This window comes from Camelus ferus, chromosome 15 (genome assembly GCF_009834535.1).
Source record: "Camelus ferus isolate YT-003-E chromosome 15, BCGSAC_Cfer_1.0, whole genome shotgun sequence".
In the NCBI taxonomy this organism is placed as follows: Eukaryota; Metazoa; Chordata; class Mammalia; order Artiodactyla; family Camelidae; genus Camelus; species Camelus ferus.
The window spans coordinates 46,956,848-46,981,763 of NC_045710.1; the positions used below are offsets into that span (position 1 = coordinate 46,956,848).

Genomic DNA, 24,916 nt, shown 5'->3' on the forward strand with positions numbered 1-24,916 from the left:
CTTCTGAATCTCATCGGCTTTGGGTGGATTCTTTGCTACGCGAAGTACATGATCGTACTTTCCGCATTCTAAGGTGGGCATCGGTACTCCAACACCTTCACCAGCCCTTAGAGGGCTTTTTTTCAGGGGCATAGGGATCCTCCTATTGTAAACAGGACTTCAGTGAGCTACTGTAAAATCCCCCAACACCTCAAAGTGAGTGTGCAGATGAACGCTTTGACCCTGGCTTGCTCAATACAAAATGAAACCCTAAAATCCAGGAATGAAACACCCAGGTGTCTTTCTTTTAATCAAACCCTAGAAATTCAGGATGAGAATATCCTCAAACTGAACAGTATTGGAGGTTGGAAGGGAGTTTCAGAGGCAGAAAGGTACCCTTGGGGACCTGCCTAAGGGCTCTCCTACTGTTCTGACCCACAGTCCATTAGCAGGAACCTCATTGCCCCATAAGCAAACTCAACCATCTTACCTAGTGGTTTCCATGGTAACCATCAAAGACTGATCCCCTTTTCCTTCCTACAGATGTTTCTTTCCCCCCTCCCCCCCAATAGTCACTGTCAGACATGCCCTAGAACTGGAGTCTATTGAAATACTATTTGCAGAGATATTGTTTTCCCCTTTCCATCCATGTTTTAGGAAAGTAGAAACCGTTTCATTAATGTCCACTAAAATGCCCTTTAAAAATAAACCAGTAATGTCAGGTACATGGGGTTTATTTTATTATATTATTCTTATTACTTTTGTCTAATAATTTTAAATTTAAAAACTTTAAAAATTTGTTTCTAAAAAAATTTCAAACGAAGAAGAAAGAAACATTCCAAACGTTCTTCTTTCAACATTTCTGGGGAAAATCTGGTCTTTGTGGAGAATAAGAGGTTATGAAATAAATACCGTTTTCTACAAAAGGAACTCAGAGGTTGTAAAACCTCAGTCCTTATTAAGGGCATGGAAGATGGCATAGCTGAAGACTTTAGCTTTGAAGCACAAGAAGAATATAAATAAACCTTTAAAGGATAATAAAATATAGATATTTAGGGGATTTTTTTTTCTATTTTTTTAATTAAAATTTTTTTCTTAGTTTTTTTTTCCTTAGGGGATATTTTTAAAAATCAATTAATCACACGGTCCTTCCTCAGTCCTCTTCCCATCTTTTCCCCAGCAGTCTTCTTACCCTTCACAGCCTTTCAAACTTCCTCTCCGAGAAACCCAGCCAGCGTGATCACCTACTGCTTTTGTCCCAGACAAGGGTTGGGTAAACTATGGTCCTTGGGCCAGTTCTGGCCCAGGGCTTGCTTTTGTCTGGCTAGTCAGCTAAGAATGTTTTTTACATTATTCAAGGGCTGTAAAACAAGCAAACACACGAAGCAGAGCATGGACAGAGACTGGATGTCCACCCTCTGGCCGTGTCTGATCAGTGGACCATCTCTGCCGCCGGCTGCTGGAGTCCTGGTGAAAGGTGGCTTTTCTTCCATCCAGGCAGCAATGACAAGAGGTAGAGCCGAAGTTGCCATGCCGACAGGGAATTCAGTTCTTAAAATAGACGACTGTGCTCAGGCATTTTCGGGGTGGGTGGGTTTGGAGGGAGGGGGTTAGGGAGAGGGGTGGGGAGAGATGATCAACGAATGAGTCAGACCCAACTGGTGACAGCTGTTCCATCCTCCCTCTGGTAAGACGGCGGGGAGGAGCCTCTCTAAAACGAGGTCTGAAAGAGACATTTTCCTTTCAAAGGGTAGGGATGGCTCTGTTTCCTCACACGGTTTTCCTGCCTGGCAGAAGGAAATTCCCCTCACCGCCTCTCCAGCGTCCCCTGCCCCCCGCAGCCTCCTCCCTGCGGAGAACAGAAGTAGGAACACGCCCATCTCACAAAGCCTGCCCCGTCCCGCGATTTCGAGGGCCTGGGTGTGCGGGGCGCCAGCCTGGCCGGGGATGGGAGGAGCCGCTGTCGCGCGCGGCGGCCTCGGGGCTGCCTCCGTGCGAGGCGTGAGTCTTGCCATCAACTTCGTCATCAAAATCATCGTCATGGAACCAAAACTAGAGTGTATCACTAAAAGTGTGTCTTTTATCCGGATAGAACAAGTAGCCAGCAGTCGTTCTTTGAGAATCTCCTGTCACCCCTTTGCGGTGCCCTCAATGCTTCAAAAGGTGAACTAAGTCATTTTTTTTTTAAATTTTGGTAAAATATATATAACATAAACTTTACCATTTAAGCTGTATTTTAACCAGCAACTCAGTGACATTAAATACATTCACATTATTTTGGCGCTATCACCACCATTCACCTTCAGAGCTGCTTCATTACCCCAGATTCTGAAAGTCTACAGGAAACTGTGGGTTCGGTACCTGTCCCCCCCAGCCCCTGGCAACCACTACTCTACTTTTCTGTCTCTATGAGTTTGGCTGTTCTAGGAACCTTGTATAATTGGAATCGTACATTATTTGTTCTTTTGCGTCCAGCTTATTTCCTATCTTTAAGGTTCATCCATGTTGAAGCGTGTGTCAGAATTCCATTCCTTTTTAAGGCTGAATAATATTCTATTGTATGTATGTACACATTTTCTTTAATCCATTCAACCATCAATGGACATTTGGTTTGTTTCCACCTTTTGGCTACTGTGAGTAATGTTGCCATGAACTTTGGTGTACAGGGAGCTGTTCGAGTTCCTGATTTCAATTCTTTTGTCGGCCAAGTTCATTTTCAGAAAGAAACTAAGCCGATTGAGATTCCCACCCAGGGTGCACAAGATGCTACAGCAGCATGTTCCTATCTTTTCCATCTCACCCATTCAGGATCCATCTCTTATGAAGCCAGCAGCCCCTGGTCCCCTGTCCTCCTCCCTCCCTCCTCCAGGCTCCAGCCCCCCTGCTCTTACCACTCATTACCATGAGATCAAGGCCCTGGGGACCTCTGGTCTCAGGTCCTTCATCAAGGGGTGGAGAACTTTAAGATTGATAGTTAGTTCCTTCCTATTTTTCACAGTTCAGCATCAACAAAGTAAAACTCTCTAGGTTTAATGCCAGTTGTATCTTTTAGCATCCTTTCAATGTTTTTGTGCTAAAGGCCTCATTTCCCACCAGGAGCAGGATGGGAAGGACTCGGTGGATAGGAGCTTTTTGGTTGGGAATGGGGTCATGGACTCAGTTGGCTCACCTGGGCTGAAAGGAAGGAATTTTATTTCATGGCTGGGCAAGATGTTCTTTTTTTTTTTTTTCCTGGAGGTGCTCTACTTGATGCTGATCAAAAGAAAGTGGGGCTGTGGATAAAGCTCACACCTAGGGAGGAAGACAGAGCTGAGAGAATAGCAGAATGTGGTGCTAGAGTCCTGATCCTGCAATGCCTGACGTTTACTCTACTCCAGTTACCTGATAATAAGCTAATGAATTGCCTTGTATTTTAAATCTGTTTTGGTAGGGCTTTCAGACCCTCAGGACCAAAAACTTCCTTTGTTTCTTTACCTCAAGAACAGTGGGAAGTCATTATAAGGTGTAAGCAGGGAGAATCCGGGAAAGGGTGACATGATCAGATCTGCATAATATGATCACCCTGAAATCTGGTTGTAGGGTAGAAATGGGTTAGTGGGGAGCTGGAGTGGTTATGGTTAGAGTGGTGATGCTGGACTGTTCTGGTGAGAGGTTATGGAGAAGGAGAGAGGGGAGCAGATCCGGGAGATTTTAAGGAAGTTAGGTAAGTTTGGCAGAAGTTAGTAAGTTTTCTATATGAAATCACTTTGATACCAACCCCCCACCCCCAAACACACCAAACACACCCAGACACATAGATTCCAATGCCAATGGTTATCCAAAGCCCCCACCCCATTCCTACTAATTTTGGGGAGCAGGGGAGAAGTTTTCATTTCTCGGGGATGTTTCTGCCTCTTAGTCTCCCAAGTCTTAGAGTGGTTTCGTTGTTCTGCCAAGTCATGGCTGGTATGAAACTCAATTCTTCATTGGTTTCCATAAAAACGGCCCCTCACTTAGACAGTTGGGCATTTGTGAAACTTGTTCCGAAGCAGCCTGGCCACAGGCCACAGCCAGATCAACCCAGTGTCTTCAGGAGGACGAGAGGTTTAAGAGACACTGATTGATTGAGGCCTCCTTTGCGTAGGAAAGACTTAAAATGATTTCACTGAAGGAAACATGCGTTGGGCATTTCCTGCGTGTGTTATGCAGTGGCCTGTGGCGCTGGGGCAAACAAAGATGAAATCAGCCCTCCGTCCTCAAGGGTCCCACTGTGGAGGGGAAGACCCACACACTGCTGACTGCTGAGCAGTGGACCAAAGCCACTGAGTCTGTGCTGTTAACTGAGTACAGACTACGGGTTCCCAGAAGGAAGGGATTCTTTTGGGGTAGGAAGGTGGGTTGAGTGATTAGAGGACACGACACTATTGTGGGCATTTGAGGCACAGTGAGAGGTGAGGAAGTGCCTGGCCCCCTCCGAGAGTGGAGAGTGGGGAGTGGTCAGCAGAGGAAGTGTGCCCAGAGCTGGGACGGAGGGGCGGGAGCAGGCTGGGCAGGTCTTGCCATGCGGTGCCCAGGAGACTGTGCTGCTTTTCTGGAGGTGATGGTTGGGCACCCATCAAGTGTGTTAACTTGATTCCTTATGTCCATTCCTCCTTCCATCCACGCCAGGGAAGAGCAGAGGGCGGGATGGGTGAAAATCTTTAGAGTGCTTGCTTCCCTTAATCAGCCCAATGCTACCGACCTTCTGGCTCCTTGGAGTCTAAGAGAGAAGAAAAGAGTGGCTTAAAACTGAGAAAATACTTGCGTGAAGGATTAAAAAGCGGCTTCCAGTACAACACTCATTTGGAGGTGGAATGAATAAATGAGATAAAGTTCTAAATAAATATCTTGCATGGTACTAATTGCGTTTTAAATGCTGCCACCGGAGAACAGATAAAACGATGCTGTATTTCATTAGTGGCTCCCTTAATTCTATGGTATTTGCCAGTAAGCCCTATTAAAGCACTCTGTAATTAAAGGCCAGTTCTGGGTCCTGTAATTTAGAGCATTATCAAAATATGGCAAGTGACTGGAGGTAAGGAAATGGAAACAAACACCACTTTCATAAGGTCTGTGTAGATCACAGAGTGTGAATTTTAAAAGCTCAGCCTTTGTACCGCCCCTGCCAGAGGGGTCTTGTCCACATCAGTGTTTTCCATTTGATGGGCAATCAGTTACATTTTTATTATCCCACAGGAGTGTATGTGGAGAAGTAAATTGGTTCTTTTATTGAAACAATTTTTTTATTGTGATATAATTCTCAAAATGTAAAATTACTACCTTAAAGTGTACAATCCAGTGGTTTTTAGCATAGTCATAGGTTTGTAAAACCATCTCCAGGACTTTGAAAAATTTTTTTATTTATATTTTTGGTGGGCGGGGGGAGGTAATTAGGTCTTTTTAAATTTATTTACTTTTGGAGGAGGTACTAGGGATTGAACCCAGGACCTTATGTTTGCTAAGCATGCACTCTACCACTTGAGCTACACCCTCCCCCTTAACTCTAGGATATTTTTATCACCTCCAGAAGAAACCCCATACCTGTTGGCAGTCAGTCCTCATTCCCACCCTGTCCAGCCCCTGGCAACCACTAATCTACTTTCTGCCTCTATAGATTTGCCTGTTCTGGGCATTGCGTGTAGATGGAATCAGAAGTAAGCTTTTGTGACTGGCTTTTCTTAGAATATTTTCAAGGTTCATCTGTGTTGTAGTATGTATCAGGACTTCAATCCTGTGTATGGCTAAATAACATTCTGTTGCTTGGATGTTGCACTTTGGGTTATCCATTCATCTGCTGATGAACATTTGGGTTGTTTCTACTTTTTAACTGTAATGAACAATGCTGCAGTGAACATTCATGTACAAGTTTTTGTGTGAACCTGTGTTTCCAATTCTCTCAGGCCTGTACCTCAGAGTGGAATTGCTCGGTCATATGGTAAATCTATGTTTAACCTTTTGAGGAGCTGCCTGGCTGTTTTTCCACAGCAGCGGCACCATTTTATATTCCCGAAAGCAGTGTATGAGTTTTCCGATTTCCCCACGTCCTCCCACTTGTTATCATCTGTTGGCTGTTAGTACAGCCCTCCTAAAGGAGAGAAGAGGTACCTCTCTGTGGTTTATCCATCCTGTCACCATGAAGATAGCCATCCTTTGCCCCTGCTCCTGGTGGTGAAACACATAGATTCTCTCTGCGTTACCCCAGCAGGAGAGCCTCTGTGGTCCTGCTTCTCCTGTTCCCTCCATTGGGAACTGGCCCGGAGACACCTCCTGACCCACGACACTGAGGCAGAGGGGCAGCGGGAGCCAAGTGGATGGAATCCCAATCCTGGTCCTGCCACTTCTTAGCTATGTGACCCCGGGCAAGTCACCAAACCTTCCTACACCTCATCTCTAAGATGGTAATCATGTAAGGGTGCTGCTGGCTTTCAAGAACTCTAAGAAACAGCTCTCTCACATCTCACCATCTCTGAAATCAGGACGTGTCTTAACCTGCATGTTGGCCAGGCTGCACCCGGGACACACATGTCACTGCCTAGACATCACAGCTTACCGCCGGGCTTTCGGCGCCAGGGAGAAAACCCCAGAGACAGCAGCAGAGCGTCCTTGTAGCGATGCTGGGTGACCTGCGTCAGCGGCACTCTGGGTTCACTGGAGAACCCAGAACCCAGAAGAATGTGGGGAAAATGCAGGCCACCATGACTCTGAGTCCCGGGGTGATGGGAAGCGGGACTGCAGATGTGAGGAAGCTGGAGGATACCCTAACCAATTTATTACTCATATTTTCCTTTTTGTCTGTGCACAGGAGTGACGTATGGCAAACATCTTTAAAGCAATCGAAGAGAACCCTGTCAATAAGTACAAAATAAAAACTGTAAGTACTAAGAAACTCTTGTGTCAATTAATTGGCTTTTTTTTTTTCTTTTTTAGGGGAGCATAAAGTTACAACATGGGTTATAATCACTGATGAGATACAAGTACCTACTTCCCACGGTAAGAAGCTGTGGAGCAGACCAGATGGGACAATGTGAATGAAACACTTACAACAGGGCTTGGCCGGGAGCGGTGCTGTTACCAACAATGATGTTAAGAGTGTTATGGGTGGGGAGGGGATAGCTCAGTGGTGCGGTTCCAGCCTAGCATGCTTGAGGTCCTGGGTTCAATCCCTATGTACCTCCATTAAAAATAAATAAACAAACTTAATTATCTCCCCCACCAAAATAATAGTAGTAATAATAAATAAAAGGGATGAAGAGAACTTGTTTTTTAGAGTGTTATGGGTACCAGTGTATCTAGTTGGTTTATCTTAGGATGTGTGTAATGATTACTCAGCTTTCTACAAGTGACCCCCTCTTCTGAATGACCCCCTTCACTGAATGACTAATCCTGGAGGAGGGAAAAGCCATAATTAATGCTTATTTCTTTTATAGATCTCAGAAAAAAAATCAATAAAATCAGCTGGCCTGAAGAATACAACATTTAAAAAATGTTAGGCAATGACTCTAATGGAAGAGGCTTACTGTGTACCATTTGCAAGGCTGAGAAGTGACCCAGAGATGTTGGCTTCCTCCTCAGGGTTGCCCATCTGGCACCGTCCAGGTCAGTGGTGCCCAGCAGCTGATTTCTGGGCCCTCAGGGGTGCACGCGGTTCAGCGTCTCTCTCTGTGAAGCCCGCTAACTCTGGTCCCACGTTGTGTGAATCTCTTCCCAACGCCCAGGTCAGTGACTTCACGTCAGTAGCTTGAAACTGGCTGATGCCTGAGTATTGACATGACGGGAACTGGCAAACACCATGTATCAGGACTTTTGGGAAAGCTAATTTGCTAGCATATCACTGCGTCAAACATCCTGAGTTCTGGGGGTGGAGGTGCTATCTGTAAACTCAGACCCAAACCACAAGTCGAGGGCCGCTCACTGGGTCAGCAAGGATGTTTGCGCCTTTGAGGAGTTTCAGCACCACAGGCATTTGCCCCACTTCCCTGGATACATATTCTTGCAACATTGTCCATTTCCTTGGGACCATCTTTAAGGTATGGGTGACCCGCTAGAAAGTTCATCTGGCTCCTGTTTGTGGAAGGAAAGTCAAAATAGAGTCAGCATTGCTAAGAGGGTTCTCTAATCGGAGCATGGGAGCCACTGAGGAGGTATGCCTTACGCACGCCTCAGCCTGGATGGAATCTGAACTTTGAATGCTTATTGTCTTAACACAGGCATCTGGAACATCTGCCCAATGCTCCAGAAACTCCAGATACTTATCGGACCCTTACCCTAAAATAACCCATGACAACCTGTCCCCTAAGGACAAAGATCTTCTAGTTCTTCATCACCACGGTCAGTCCTAGTTCTTGCCAGACAGCCTAACCTGTGGCTTTTACCTCTGTAAGCCCCTGACTCTCTCTCTTCCTGGAACACGCTTTCGGTTTTACCCGAAGCTGTGTCTCCTGAATTGCAATTCCTAAGACCCCTAGATAAGCTCTTGTCTAATCCTCAGCCTTCTGCGTTTCTTGGTTGACGTGTTTCAGCTGCAAAACATCTTCCAGACACTGGACAAGCCTCTCCTGGTTTCCACGTGGCTGGAGTTAGGCTGAGAGTTCAGGCTTCTGAAGACTGAGTCGGGACTCAGAGTGGAACAGAAAGAAAGGCCCAAGGAAAGGAGACAATAAGGCTTATTTGACAACTGGGAAGAGGATGGAGACGGGCTTCCTCTTAATTCCTCAGTGTAGGTGGACTCAGGGAAATTATTAGTGTGGTTGGAGGCACCGATCTCCTGCCCTGCTCCGACTCCCCAAAGGGAATTCTGTAACTGCCAGCTGTTTCTCTATCCCTTCTCTCAACTCCCCTCAGGAGGCTTAGAATATGCAGTAACAAAGACCAAGGAAGAGAAGCATGGTGAGAGGAGAAAAGAAAGCCAGGTTGCCTGGGGCCTGGGGCAGGTGGGGTCAGCGAGGAAGGGAGCACGAGGAGGGGGAGCTGGAGAGGAGGGAATTAGATGGGGGGAAGGAAAGGGAATCTGACTATGATTTGATTATTTTTTGAATAGGTGATACATGCCCAAGGTACACGATCACAAAAATCTCCCTCACCCCCTGCCTTTGGCTCCAGCACCTCATTATTTTCCCTGGACGTTAACCCCTCTTATCAGTTCTTTGCATATCCTTCCAGAAATTCTCCAGGAGAGAAGTTCTCAAACTCCCAGGCGGATGAGAATCACCTGGAGGGAGTGTGAAAACAAAGGCTGCTGACAGCCGCCCAGTTACTTTTCTGATTCAGAGGCTCTGAGTGGGGCCTGAGAACTTACATTTCTAACAGGTTTCCAGGTGATGTTGTGCTGCTGGTCTAGGGAATCTCATGCTGAGAACCCCTGTTTTGTTCTGGGGGGATTCATAGGAACTCTATCTTTTTTTCTGGAGTACTTTGAGTATCTGTTCCTGGCAGTGGAAATGTCCCTAAGATACCATTGGTGCAGCACAATTCCTGCCTGGGCACCTTCTCTATGCTGGTTTCCTCGCCTGGAATACTCTCATCTCTGACCTTCATTTACCCAAGTCCCAGTTCAATGTCTGCTTCCTCCAGGCAGTCTCTCTTGGTTCTTCCCCTGCATGGAAGAAATCTGCTCCTTTAAACTCCCATAGCAGTGTTTGTCCGTATCCCTCTAAGGGCACCTGTTATTTTATTTATTAGAACAGGATGTTAAATGGGACTCCTTCTGCTTTGGCTTTTACAAGTTTTGTTAAAGAGATATCAGACCTTATAGTGAGTTTGAGAGATCATTAAATGCAGAATTTAGATTTCAAGACCTTTGGACTTTCCCTGGTTACCTTGGGGCTATAAAATGGTTAATAGGACTTTTGGGGACTTGCTGGGAGAGGGCTGTGCTGGAAACCTGGAGACAGGAAGATGAGATCAAATGGGATGTCACTTCCTTCAAGCCCAGAGAGATGGGGCTTCAGTGGCTGCTTGAGAGCTTGTATGGGCTCTTGGCAGTTGGGAGCCTCTCAGGACCAGGGCCAGATTCCTGCCTGCCTGAGAGAGCTGAAAGCAGCCTGGGGCCAGGCAGAGACAGGAAAGGAACTGCCCTCCATCCAGGGCAGAGCAAGGGGAGTGTCGCTAAGGAGACATCTTAAAACCCACGCAATATGGCCAGGATGGTAGGGGGCTGCTGAAAGGAAGGGAGAGGTGACCCTCCAGATTCTACGATCTGCAGTGATGGAATACTGGCAACTGAGGGTAAGCCCCTGGTTTGGGGGGCACCTCTGAGGACCACCCAGAGTGCCCACAAGCACCAGAGTTACCTTTACCCACCACCCTTTGGAGGACCCAGCGTCTGGAGACAAGGGCATCTTCTTGGATTCTGCCCTTTCACTCTGTGGGCAGGGACCCTGTCAGCTTGCTGGTGGGAAAGGGGAGGGGGAAGGAGAAAAAGCCCCTGACCTCCCTTCTCAGGCAGCCAGGGAGATGGAAGAAAATGTAAGGCCAAATCAAGTTCAGAGTTTTGATTATATTGGACTGGACATTCTAATCACAGGTGATATGGTTGTGCCTTAAAGGGGTAGCGACTGTAATGCTGCCAATTCCCTGGAGTGGCAGGACAGTCCGTCCCTGCTGGAGTTTCCATCTGGGACTGGCAAAGTTGTCCTCTTGATTGTTTATGCATTGTGATTGTTTAAAATAACACACACACACACACACACACACGCACACTACACAATCTTTTTACCACTTTGCTATAAACTTCTTGATTCATGGCTTATAACACCTTCATGACCCTTTGGCGCCTAGGCACACACTAGGCACACAAGGGGTGTCTGCCCACTTAAACTCCGTTATTCTTTTATTCAACATTTTCTGGAGAACCCATGCTTAGCACTAGTGACAGAGCAGGAAATGAAATGATGGTGCCTCTTGTCTTTCGGGATCTTGCCGCCTGCGGGGGTGGTTTAAGAGAAGCCTATGTACAGCTCACGCCCCTCCAGGGCAGCTCCAGGGGGAGCAAGTGCAAATCCCCGAGGGGACCAGGCAGGTTCACGCACCTGGGCAGGTATAAGACAATAGGGGCCTCGGCAGCTTCGGTGGGACAGGACACCCACCGCGCCCCTCAGAAGGCTGCAGCTGTCCTTTATTGCCTTCTGAGGATCCAAGCTCATTTGTTCAAAAGGAGTAAGAAATCTGGGTTTTTATGTGACATGTCCCCAAAGAAACACATCTGTGGGCCAGTTCAGTGCAAAGGTTGCTGGCTGGGGCCCCAGTGTCGTGGGCACTCTCCTGGTTTTCTCCTGCAGGAAGAGGGGCTCCCAGTAATAGAGGACCAAATGCTGCTTCTTTAGGGATTAATAAGTCAAGGTTTGGAGAAGCTTTACACAAAGAACTTAACTTTATTAAAATACTCCTTTGGCCCAAAGAATAAATATTTTAAAAATCCCCACCCTAAGTGCTTAATCTGCTAAAATGTGCAGCAAATAAAATGAACGCTTTAAGAAGAGTTTGCTTCCTGTTTCAGAAGAGGCCCCACGGCTCTACTGTCTGATTACAGAGGAGTGTCCTTTCCTGCCAGGGGTATGACCAGAAGCCACAAACAGACCAGGCCACCGTTTGAGAGGAACTAGTCAGCAAGCTGCATTAACTGCAATTTCATTACCTTGAAAAGGATTCCATTAGTTGGAGACTTAGTGACAGCTTCTGGGGCTGATTCCTCCTTCTGGGTGCCATCCTGTGCACCCTGCCCTGGGATCACAGGGTCCAGCAGCCAGGCTGGAAGTGGAGCTGAGGAAGTTCTGGGAGACAGTGCATAACAAGGCAGGCAGCCCAGGAGAGACAGCTAGCTGGGACGCCTGCTGTCCGAGTTCTGTGTCCTGCCCTGGGGACAGACCCGGGGTAACACTATACAAGTGTGATGTGTGACTCCTTCTGGTACAAATACAGTCACATTTCTTATTTTTTACCATTAATAACTCCCATATACCTTTATTAGCAGGAGACCTATTCATTTACCTGTTGAGCCGTCCCTTTAAACTTTCAAGAATCCTATATCCTTAGTTCAAAGATGTCAGTGTTATGTCTCAAACCAGGTCACCAGGGCTGTTGTTTCACTTTTCACCACAAGGTGGCACTGTTGAAGCCTGGTTTTGCGCCGGCCAGCACACACTTGCTCTGTACTTTGGTGATGCCCTTGCCTGTATAGGTCCTTGCCAGCCCTCAGGACTGCCACATGCCAGGTTTTAAGGTGGAAATACTTTTAATTAGTACACATGTGTATTCCCAAAGCCTGACCCTGTGCCAGGATGAGGACTGCCTTTATGTACTGGTATGGAGGTCACCATCCCAGACTCCCCATAGCCTCCTGCAAACTTTCCCTTTGTGGCCCTGGGGGTCCTTTCCTGCTATCAGTCTGGTCGATGACATCCCAGAGTTTTTGTAAATTGAAATCTCACTGAGCTTGAGGTAAAGGATTCTCAGTTGCTTCCCTCCTTTAAGACTCTGACATGGCTCTGAAACGGTGTCCCTCCCTTTTCAGAAATCCACATGACAAGGGGTCTTAGCGAAGGACTTCCTTGCTAAACAAGTGAAAAGTCCTGTTATTCCTTTTAATTGTCAAAGATAGGGGTCTTCTACCCAGGGAAGGGGAGCTGTTGGCAAAAAAATTATTTTAACTCAAGGGGGCAAGGGTTTCTCTCGTAACAAAAAGGCTGATCCAACATGACTCTTCTGACTACACAGAGGGGAAGTCAGTAACTTCTTAAAAATTGATTCAGACCTTGCCTCGCTCTGCTCCCTATTCTAGGTTGCTGAAGATAAGAAGAGACTGAGACTCAAGGGAAATAAATGAATTGCCCAAGAGCACACAGGGAGTGGGAGAGGAGCCACGAGGAGACTGAAGTCCAGGCACTTTCCACTTCCTTTCCCGAGAGGTTCTGTAGAAGGAAGAAGGAAGGTAACCAGAAGTCAGGGTGGTCAGGAAAGGCTTAAGAAGAGATCAAGTCTTGGCCTGAGCACAGAACTAGGGAATTGGGATTCTCCCAGGAGATGGAGTGGGGCATCCCTGCATGGACCACATTTAAGAGGCAGGAACAGACCAGACAGCTGGAGAGGGTCCCCAAGGAAGCACCTCGTACTGGAGCAGCCCTAGAGGAGCCAGAGGCTGTTGTGGCCAATCGCTACATCCATTCTACCCTAGTCCTTAGTTCAAGGCTTCCTGGAATAATGCTTACTTGTCTCAGTCTCCCTTTCAGCTCTGTTTTCGTGTGGCTTGGTTTTGGCCAATGAAATATAAACAGAAAACTTTTGTAGAAACTTCTGGGGAACCCACTTAAAATAGAGTAAGTTCCCCTGTAACCCTTCTTCCTCCCTTCCTACATCCTGATGTCTGGGAGATGTATGTGATGGCTGGTCCTCTAGCCATCATCTGAGACCATGAGTCCAAAGGCCACACTTTAGAAATGATGTGGTGGTGAACCTGTAGCCTCTGCAGCTATCTGGGGCTGCTGTACCATGCCTGGACTGCCAATCTGTGACCTTCATTTAGGAGAAACTTCTGTCTTGTTTGCATCGTGGCTATTTGGGGTTTTCTGACACATGCAGCTGAACTGCCTGCCTAGATTACTGAGAAATCCCCGAATACCTGGCCAAGGAGTCTGGACTTCATCCTGTGGGTCAATGGGAAGCAAGAGAGTGACAGGACAAAAGCCGTGTTTTAGTAACAGTCATTTGGCCACGAGGCACAGCATCCATGGTGTGAAGAAAGTGAGGGCTGTGGACCAGCTAGATGACTGTTATTGTAACTTGGCTGCTGGGAGGGTGAGCGAATGGAGGCTGTGTCTAACCTAGTTTCTCAGCTGGTCGCTCTGAGATATCAGGCCGGCCACCAAAAATTTTGATCCCATAAGGTCTTCATAGCTTTCCAGAGGGGCAGCAAAACTGTGGGACTGACAGGTCCTGACACAGCCCTCATGGGCTGAGACAAGGCAGTGGTTAAGAGCAGAGTTTTGGCATCAGATCTACCTGGCCTTCAAATTCTGGCCTCTCTTTTGGTAGCTGTTTGATTTAGGGCAAGTTATTTAATCATTCCTGACTTCGGTTTTCTGATCTATGAAATAAGGATTAAGATATCTATTTCACAGGATTGAGAGCTAAGACATGTGAAAAGCTGAGCATGGTCTCTGAGCTGGCCTGATTCACAGCTGAAATGGCCATTGTTATGTGTCTTATTTGGGTCTCAGGTTTCCTGATTTTTTTTTTTTTTTCAATGGAGCTACTGGGGCTTGAACCGAGGACCTTGTGCATGCTAAGCATGCGCTCTACCCCTGAGCTATACCCACCCCCCTCCATCCTGATACTTTTATCAACGGGACCTATTTTTTTAAAACATTTTTTTATTGAGTTATAGTCATTTTACAATGTTGTGTCAAATTCCAATGTAGAGCACAATTTTTCAGTTATACATGAACATACGTCTATTCATTGTCACATTTTCTTTGCTGTGAGCTACAAGATCTTGTATATATTTCCCTGTGCTATACAGTATAATCTTGTTTATCTATTCTACATTTTGAAATCCCAGTCTGTCCCTTCCCACCCTCTTCCCCCTTAGCAACCACAAGTTTGTATTCTATGTCTATGAGTCTGTTTCTGTTTTGTATTTATGTTCTCTTTTTTTTTTTTTTTAGATTCCACATATGAGCGACCTTATGGTATTTTTCTTTCTCTTTCTGGCTTACTTCACTTAGAATGACATTCTCCAGGAACATCCATGTTGCTGCAAATGGTGTTATGTTGTCAGTTTTGATGGCTGAATAGTATTCCATTGTATAACTATACCACATCTTCTTTATCCAGTCATCTGTTAATGGACATTTAGGCTGTTTCCATGTCTTGGCTATTGTATACAGTGCTGCTATGAACATTGGGGTGCAGGTGTCTTTTTGAACTAGGGTTCCTTCTGGATATATGCCCAGAAGCGGGACTACTGGGTCATATGGTAAGTCTATTCCTAGTCTTTTGAGGAATCTCCACACTGCTTTCCACAGTGGCTGCACCAAACTGCATTCCCACCAGCAGTGTAGGAGAAAGGGACCTATTTTAATTTGATAACTACAGAATATATTTTGGCTTGAAACTTTTGGATGAATTGGACACTTTGGATAGGCCACCAACCTGTTTTATATTCTTCTTTTAAATGATTAAATCATACAAAAAAAACCTTTTTATTTTCCAACTGTATTCAGGGACGACCTTGTGTGGTACTTGACAGAGCAAGTTAAATTGTTTGTGTCTGATTTTTAGCTCTTGTGCCTTTGGGCAGCACAACACGACAGCTCTGGGAAGGATGCACGGTCCACTCTCCCACCTCTGAACACTTACATAAACCCACCCAGCTTCCCTCTCTTACTTCTCTCTCCACAGAGGACCTCCCCTGCTGCTTTGCTGAGAAAATAGACGTCAGTAGGAAGGAACTGTCTTAACTTCCATCTCCCAAATCTCAAGTCTCCTGTGCCCAGACCCCCCACATCCAAGTCCCCTTGCCTGAGTGGAGCGGTGTCCCTCCAGTCACCAAGGCCAGGCCCCCCCAGCTGGGCTCGAGACCCCCTTTGATCCTGGTGACAAATTACATAGGGATACAGATTCACTTTTGCAGATCATGCCTTCCAGGGAAGACTGTTTGCATCCCAGAGTCCACAGCAGAAACTGTCAGCCTCCCTCTGGCAGGACAGGGTTTATGAAGGAAGCTGATCATTACCATGTCAGGGCTGTGCACTTGGGCGAGGTCAGAAATAGGCATCCCTGTAGCCTGCTGGGCTCCTCAACGTCAGAGGCTGTTGGGAAGGAGGAAGGGAAAATGCAAGCATGGGGAGCAAGCTGGAGGAAGCTGCTCTATCCAGGTGCATTGTTTGGATCCCGGACCCCTCCTCCTAGCAGCTGTGGCTACTGGGTGTCCTGGGAGAACCTTCAAAAGGCAAAGACAGAGCAGGGTATAGTTCAAGTGGTCGAGCACATGCTTAGCATGCAGGAGGCCCTGGGTTCAATCCCCAGTACCCTCTCCAAAAATAAATAAACCTATTTACCCCCCCACCAAAATAAAATAATTAAGCAACACAATAATAAATAAAACATAAAGCTATTAAAATTTTTTCTTAAAAAAAAGGCAAAGACAGAGCCAGTTTGTGGTAATTCGGGAAATTTGGACATGCTTATAAGGCAAAAGACATTATAGGTGACAGCAATGCCATGTCTGTCCTCATCTCCAGGAAGTGCACTGTAACCCAGATTGGCAGCGGCTGTGACACCCTTTGACCAGGGCTGACTGCTCCTGGGTCCCAGGCTCTGCCACTTTCATGGTCCCCTCCCATCATAAAAACTGTTATATTTTATTACAGTTGGTATAAACATGATCATTTTAATATTATGTATTAAAACATTTTGTCCAACTTAAAAGTTTACTTTTTTTCTCCTAATTTAAAAAAGAAATTAAATTTCTCTTCTGGTCGTAGGTGCTGGGGGAGCCTGAGGCTTCCGTGCAGACACAGCCGGGTCTGAGAACCACCCCACGTGCAACCCGTCTCACAAATGGCACAGACACAGCGTCAGGAAACCCTGGTCACAAAGATCTGAATCTCTTAAAGGAGTAGACCCAAGTTCCTGAGAAACACGCGCTTTGCCAGGAAGCACGAGGTGGGTCAGAAAAAGATGCAGGCCCGCAACTCCAAGGTCACGGCCCTTGTGAAGCCCAAGGGCAGAACGGAAACTCAGATCTCCTCCAGGGCTGCACATTTTACAGGCAAGGTGGGGGCCTGGCAGAGAAGTCCTTCAAATAACTAGTTGGACTCACCCCAGTGTGGAAAAGAGAGTGTTCTGTGCAATGTCCAGGCATCGAAGCTGTGGTGTCTCAGCCCAGCTGTAACCGCTGTTAGTGAGTGAGGAATGGGGAGGGACCCTAAAATGCTCTCGACTGTCAGCACACTCTTTAATATTAAGCCTCTGTAACCTTGAGTGGGTTCATCCTTTTTAAAAAAATGTAAGCAGTCGGTGTAGGTTAGGTTATGCTATGGTAACGAATGATGCCCAGACCTCAGTGCTCAAAACAGCAAACATTTCTTTTACGTTCATTCCACCTGCCCATCTGGGGGTGGCTGGGGCTCTCCTCCGTAGTCCTCATTCAGGGACCCAAGTTGATGGAGCAGCTGCTGTGTGGACTGGTGACAACAGTCGTGGCAGGAAGGAGGAAAACGTGGCCAACTGTGGATCAGTTCATAGAGTCGGCCGCCTGAAAGCCACCCAAGTCACTTTCACCCGCTGTGGCTTCCCAAAAGGCCTCCCTGCGAGGGTGGGGAGGCGCAGCTCCGCCGTGCCTCCAGCAGGGGGAGAATGAGACCGTGGGTTCCAGCCTTAGCGATCACTACAATGCTGTTAATCCTGTGGATTTGTTTTTTCACTGAATTCACATAAAACCTGTAATGGTAACTACTAGCTCCTTTTTAGGGTTGAGGAAACAGCCTGGGTCCTTGCCATCCCTGGGGACAAGAAATGCATCTCCCTGCCAAGCCGCAGGTGACATCTTGTAGCATCCAAGAAGCTGCCAACTCCCGGGGCGGGGGGGGGGGGGGGACAGGTTTCCCTGCTTCCAGGTGAGACTCACCAGCACTGGCCCTGCCTGCTGCTCTGAGAGGCAGGGGTTGAGGGGTTGGGGTTACAATAGGTTATAATAGGGCCGAGGTCTCCAAGGGAGGGAAGAGAGGGCTTCTCCTGATAAGCTTCTTGGGGCGTGAGGTCTTTGAAGAGTGAAAGGAATGTGGCCTTGCACTTTGTACACCCAGCCGGTGTGTGGCACCGTCATGTGTGGCACTCTTCATGGGACTTTTGTGGACGTGGTTGGGAAATGTAGATAATGATGTTGCACCAGGTCCAGAATATAAGCTAGGTGAAAAAAGCAGGCTACAAAAAGTACGACTAGACTGCAGTTTTAAAAGTGAGAGTGTGTATGTGTATAGCAAGTATGAATCTCAGCCTGCAAACTATATGAAGTGAGAAATATTTAAGTCCTTTATTTCCTTTTAATCAACTTAATTTTGCCTCCAAGCCCTCACTCGTCCTGGTGGGAATTTGCCCTCAGTGACTGTCAGGTCTCCCTGTCACCACAGTTGTGCTGGGGTCCCTGGTCCATAGCAGCAATACGCCAGTATGCTCCTGTGATTTTTGACCGTATATAAGCACAGGTCCCAGTGCAGCCTTCCCCCCCTCCATTTGGTCCCTTTGGGCTTTATTGCCTGGCCTGGGTGCAGGAATCTTGGAGAGCCTGGAGACTCGCTTCCTCAGACCCACCCTCTGAAGCATCATCTCTGAGGTCTTGCCGCCTCCCTCCTCACATTGCTGCCTCTCCTTTCTCCCTTCATCCCTAACTCTCTCTGCCGCCTCAAGACCTCTCCCCTTCCTGCCTTCTTCAGGACACATAATCTCTTCAGTGAGTCTAAGTTTTTCAAAAGAAAGAAGTATTTTAGTGCTGCAACAATACTTGAATAAAGAGATGGTCAGCAACATGGGGATTACATGATTTGAAAACTATCCTACAATGAACTTCTAGAAATGCTGAGCTTTAAGAAGAAAAACAAAGAAAGAAACCTTCAGGTACCAAGTTCTACAGCCAAGACTTCACCATCCTTCAGGATGCAAGAAGCAATGGTGAGTAAAGAAACAGATAAACCAGTGGGTAAATCTAATAATAACAATATTATTATTAATAATAATAAACTAATTTAAGATATGTAGGAGTGAGATAGAACTAAAACACTAGACAACAGTAATATATAAAATGGGAGGGTAATGATCTGATTTAATGTATTAATGTCATTGAATTGTTAAGGAGGAGAATAAACACACTGATTCACTTTATATTTCATAATATCAAATATGCATGTTCAAAATTTAGGGTATTAGTAAAATAATGAAAATTGAGCAAACATCTTCCATGCAGGAAGGAGATTCAACAAAGCGGATTTCCATCTGAAAGAGAGATGGAGGGAAAATACAGAGACTAATATATGAGTTGATTCAGGAAAAAAACACCTGCCACATATATGACAGACAGGAATTACCTCCCAGGGCTACAGTGATCATTTAGAGAGTGAGGGTCCAGGTGAGTTTATCTTTTTCTCATGCTTGTGATGTGCAGCCTCCAGAAAGACCCCCAGTGTCCCCCACCTCCTGGCACTCACACCTGTGCAGTCCTCTCCCACAATGCAGTGGGGCTACTGTGCGACCAACAGAAAGCAGCAGAGGTGATGGTACAGCACGTCGGGCTGAGGTTATGAAAGTTCGCAGCTTTCTTCTTGGGCTTTTTCTCCAGTTCTCACCATTTGCTCTCGGGGGAAGCTTGTCATGAGTAGCCCTACTGAGAGGCCCACCCCTTGGCCTCCTGCCAACAGCCACTGTGAGTGACCTTGGAAATGGGTCCTTCAGCCTCAGTCAAGTCCTCAGGTTCCGGCAGCCCTGGCCACCTCCCTGGAGTCCCTGAGTCGGGATCACCTGGCCAAGCTGTTCCTGGTAACTGTACAAGTGTTTGTTGGTTTAAGCTGCTTAGGTTTTGGAGATAATTTCTTACGTGGCAATAGATAACTAATACGATACTTTTGGTGCAATTTTCAAATAGTATGTAATGTACATAAATGCCCTTATAACCAGAAAAAAACAAGTTTTTAAAGATCACTTAACTAAACCCTTCATTGAGTGTGATAAAGGACAACCTGTTTGGTCATCTTGTTACCATCGGGGCCTGGCACACCTGGACCAACTGACATTGGTCACTTCTCCTGCACAAAGACGCCAGCTACACTGGGGGCCTGAACAGAGCTGCCCTTAATTTTGGTTTTGCCAGGAACCCTGGCCTTGAAAAACATCCATAAAAGGAAATGATTCTTTTCGTGTGCTCCAGGTCTTATAAATATAGCTAAAAATCAGTTAATTTCCTTAGGAAGCTGGGCAATTTTTATACTTGGTTAGCTGATTTATATGTTGTATAAATTAACATTTGATTTCAATATATTATTTATGTTGTGCTCACAAAGGAGTTTCTAAAGTTGGGAATGTACATTTTTCTTGTGAAGGCCAGCAGATTTAGAAGGAGGTCTGGCATGGTGGAAAGAATGCTGGAACAGCTCTGTGGCTCTGGGACAAGTCACTTTGCCTCTCTGGGCCTCCATTTCCTCATATGTAAAATGACAAGGTGGCAGTGTGTTAATCTCACATGACTGAATATCTGTTAATCGATAGTCCTGCTTTAACTTGCCATGGGATTTTGGCTCTTCAATAACAAGCTAGCCTAAGCGCCCCTCATGAGGGACCCTGCTCCATCCAGGCTGGGAGACCCTAGCCACAGGTGGGCTGTTCACATTTAACTGAAGTTAACTCGATGTAAATTTTAGTTTCTCAGTTGCAGTAGCTGTATTTCAAGTACTCGACAGCCACAGGTGGCTAGTGGCCAATGTGTTGGACAGCACAGGGTTAGACTCTTGCATGTTCTACTGGACAGCACCGCTCTGGGATCTTGCGTCTCAGTGTGGTCCATGATCCAGCATTAGCATCACCTGGGGGCCCTAAAAATGCAGTCCCTACTCAGATCTGCCTGAATCAGGATCTGCATCGTGACAAGATCCCCAAGTGCCACCTGCACGTGTGATTTGAGAAGCACGCATTCCCCACGGGGATGGGGAAGCGTGTTGAAGAACAGAGTGGTGCTTAGTCATGTGGCCTCTGTATAGACTCCGGGAACTCCTAGGCTGGCTCTCTTAGCAGTTCTGTAACCTTATCTACCCAGCGTAGGAAACCCTGAGGCTATAATAAGATAAAGCAACGATCACCCTAACACGTAGTAAGTGAGATTTATTTTATTTATTTGTATGGAGGTACCTGGGAATTAAACCCAGGACCTCATGCATGCTAAGCATGTGCTCTACCACTGAGCTATACCCACCCCCGTGAGTGCGCTTTAAACGGACGGACTTGGGCTGTTCGAATTTGATGAGGTTTGAGATTCCCGCCAACCCTGAGCCCAGTGCAGACCGCGGAGCCGAGCGGCTCTTTCTCTTGCCGCCACAGGGTGGCGCTGTGCCGCTAACGTCCTTCCCTCCGCGACAGGTTTCCGGCTCGCTCCCTTCAGGAAGCCCGAATTTGTCCTGAGGCTCCCAGGTCTCTGTTTCGGATTACCAAGCACGACCGGGCAGCCCGGACACCAATCCAAGCATTCATCTGACAGATAATGAGAAAACAGGCCTCCTCTTTGTGCCCAGTTGGAATGCGAAAGTAAGGTCGGTGCAAAGAGTTGAATAAGGACTGTGTGAACCGACGTCGCGGTGGAGGCGAGGGGCTCCTGCTGGAACGCTAGGGGGAGGGGACGCCTTGCTTCTGCAAGTCAGCTTCTGAGTGACCCCGGCTCCCGTCCCACAGACTCAAGCTCTGGCTCTTTGCCAGTCAAGGGTGTGTGTGAGAGAGAGAGAGAGAGAGAGAGAGAGCGCGCGCGAGAAAGATGAGGTGGTCCCGAGTGGGCTCGTGAGGGATTTTTTTTTTATTAAGGAGTCATTTTCTAAAGTTTCTCAAACTTTAGCCCACAGCACAGTCGACCCAAGGGCTTTTTTAAAGCGCAGATGGCCAGCTCCACCTCCCAGTCAGTGGGAGGTCTGTGGTGGCCTGACAGTTTGTATTTTAAACAAGTTCCCTGTGGCACTGAGGCTGCTGACCCAGCGACTGCCCTTTGAGAGCCACGGCCCTAAACTCCTGAAAAGCTCAGTGGAACAAATGATAGAAGCCGGGTTCTAGAGAAGGACGTTACTCCAAGGGAAATCAGTCCAAATCCGGACCCGCCACTGCCTCCGAGGAAGCCCCCACCCCTTCCCAGGATGAGTCCTGTGCGGTCTGATAACCTTACAAAGTACCCTCAGGCCGTGGCAGGGTCCTTGCTGGCCAGAGACCCGGTGTGGTCTGAAGTCTGGCCTGGAGCTGGGAGCCAGGGCTCCTTTGCAGGTGTGTCCCTTCCCGTGCCACCGACTCATAGCTCATAATCCTTGCTCTGCCCAAGAAGGGTGATTAAGACTCTCAGACCCCGCTTAGTCCCACTTTGAGCACCAAACCTGCAGAGACCACACTCCTTGCCCTGGTGCCACTGTTACCGAATGCAAGTTTGTGTGCCCAACGCACAGGGAGGCCAAACAGACCGATTGGCATTTGGAGCAGAGAAAGGCTTATTGCAGGGCCAACGAAGGAGAATGGGTGGCTTATGCTTAAAAACCTAAACTCCCCGATGGGTTTTCAGGGAGCAGTTTTTATAGGCAAAAGTTGGGGTGAGGGCTGCAGGTTGTGTGACTTTCTTCTGATTGGTTGGTGGTGAGGTCACAGGGTGGTGTTCCAGGAACCCTGTGCTCAGCCTGAAGTTGACACCCTCCACCTGGGCAGGACCTTAGTTCCTGCAGAAGAACTCAAAGATATTTTTATGTATACACCTTGAGCTGTAACCAGGGTCTTGCTTTAATAACTGCACTATTATTTCTTAATTGCTCCTCCTTGGTTTCTGCCATCCCTCACGTCTCTGATTAGTAACTGTTTGAATCTGTTCTTTGGTATTTAGGAAGGTCTAGGAGGCTGAAGCTTTTGTTCTGCCAATAAGTAAGGCCTCCTCCCTCCCCCACCCTGGAAAGGTCTTTGTGTCTAGGAGGTCCCCACAGGTTTCACCACCAATTCAAGGCAGGGTCACTTCCCCCTAGAAATAGGTGGAAATGGCAGGGACCTGGATTTTGATGGGGGTGTTGGATGTCTCAGAGGAAGTGTAAAAAAATTAGATGGGCTTCCCAGTGGTTAATATGGGCTGACTGGAGTCTTGTCACCAGAGGGGGAGTCATAGGAAAGAGCCTGGGTCCCTCCTCTGCATTCCTCAGGCACCAGAGCCTCTGTAGAGGTGGCACTGACCACTGCCGACTGGTTATGAGTTGTGAACTTTGTTGTTTATTCAGAAAGGGTGTACAGAGCACTTGTGATGTACCAGGCTTAACACATGGTTTGACAGGCTGAAGAGCTGAAGGCCCTACCTCGTGGGCTTGTGCCCACCAGGAGCTCCCATCTTTGAAACCTAGCAGGACCCTGTGGGACCATCCCAGGTACAAATCCTTTCCATGTCCCCCATTTCCTGTTCGCAGGAAATCTTTATTCAGTCTCCTAGACCTTCCTAAATACCAAAGAGCAGATTCAAACAGTTACTAATCAGAGAAGTGAGGGATGGCAGAAACCAAGGAGGAATGATCAAGAAGTGATATGCAGCTATTAAAGCAGGGTCCTGGTTCCTCCCCAAGGAATACACATAACAATATCTTTGAGTTCTTCTGCAGGAACTGTTCTCTGCTCTAAAATCGGATGTTTTGGTTTTGTTTGGCTTCCCTGTGCACTGAACACATGAACTTGTATTTGGTAACAGTTTTGATGATCCAGCCTAGGAGCCTTGCCCTCGGCAGGTTGACCCCTGGCCAGGAGCAGCCCCTTCCCTGAGCCCCCAGCAGCAGCCCTAGCTCATTTTCCTCCAGGGAGATGGGAGGGACCGGCTACCCTAGCACGAGGTTGTCTGAAGCCAAGAAGTGTCCAAAGCTATGGTCCACATTCAGTGTGGCTTGGGGGGTGAGTCACTCCAGCTTGTGCAGGCTGGGAATTCTCTCACTCCATCTGGGCTCATTCCCTCGTGGGAAGTGAGCCCCTCTGGGCTCAGTGGGAGCCACTCTGGGTCCATCCTCTTTTGGGAGCCAGGCCACCCTGGAAGCCTCCATTTGGGAGTGCAAGTGGAATTTTTGGGCTATACTTCATCTATTCTTTTGTTTGTGGGACCATGTTTGTTCTGGGGGTGTTTCTTTCTTTGTTTTTTATGTAAAAAGGGTTTAATTGTATGGGGTGGGACTCTAGTCAGACAAGCACTTCCCATGTCATCGTGAGACTCTTCCGACTCCTCCTTCTCCTCTGCTGCTGCTGGGGCAGAACCCGCAGCAGGAGCCGCAGGTCCTGGGGCAGCAGAGACGGCCACAGCCCGGCCAGCTTGCTGGTGCCCTGAGCAGCGACGTCCCCCATGTTCATTCCATTCAGCTTACTGATGACCTTTCTGAGCCAGTCATCGTCCGCATCAATGCCCACATTGTCCAGGGTCTTCTCGATGTCCTTGGCGCCTCAGCAGGTAAGAGGCGACGTAGGGCATCTCCACAGCAGCGGAGTGGCCTCGAGTGTGTAAGCTCAGCGGCGTCAGGGATGGAAAGCTGTTGTTTGTATTTACGTGTGTATCAGTACTTTCCTTGGCTGGTTGCAACGTCTCTGGTCTCTTGACAACACCAGGGTATTCTTCCCTACGGCAGAGGCTTTGCCTGTGGCAGAGCATTGGCTGGGAATTTCTTTCCTGCGGCTAGGGAACTGTGACCCTGAGAGACGGAACTGTGACCCTGAGAGACCGATCTGTGTTGCACTGGTTTGCAGTTTGTCTGTGAATGATTAAGCTTGAGCTCTGTTCCATCCTATGGTCCCCCAAGGGGTGTATTTTGCAAAACTGCGAGATCTCTGTGTCTATATAGATATACGTCTGTCTATATGTACCTTATAAACTGAGGCGTCTGCCTTCAAATGGCATTGCCAAGATTGGTTTGTGAATGAGCTCTGTTTAATTGGCTTCAAAGAAATTAAGCGCCTATATAAATTCTCAGAAATGTAAAAGAAACTGGCCAGAATGAATTTCAGTTTCATGTGATCTGGGAAATATTTAGTACTGAATTGATATCTGATATTGAAGCCAGCTTAAGCTTGTTGGTTTGATTAATATAAACACGTCTTTAGCGTCATCAATGTTAGGTATAGTGCTGCCATTGTACCTAGGTTTACTAGAGGTCAAATAAGACCTTATTATATCTGTTGCAAATTTGTCAGCAAG

At 47.2% G+C, this 24,916-nt stretch overlaps 2 long non-coding RNA genes across 2 annotated transcripts in view; both read left to right on the top strand.

The window, feature by feature from the left end:
- The window catches only part of LOC116669005, a 32,570-nt gene extending 15,194 nt beyond the window's left edge, over window positions 1-17,376 (top strand). The window contains exons 4-6 of the long non-coding RNA XR_004326371.1: window positions 6,925-6,987; window positions 7,425-7,593; window positions 16,476-17,376. This is a non-coding gene — a long non-coding RNA (uncharacterized LOC116669005). The remainder of the gene's footprint in view (window positions 1-6,924; window positions 6,988-7,424; window positions 7,594-16,475) is intronic.
- Window positions 17,377-18,555: 1,179 nt separating this feature from the next.
- Window positions 18,556-24,169, top strand: LOC116669006. Its single transcript, XR_004326373.1, has 3 exons — window positions 18,556-18,660; window positions 21,112-21,281; window positions 23,983-24,169. It is a non-coding gene; the product is annotated as an uncharacterized LOC116669006 (long non-coding RNA).
- Window positions 24,170-24,916: the final 747 nt, after the last annotated feature.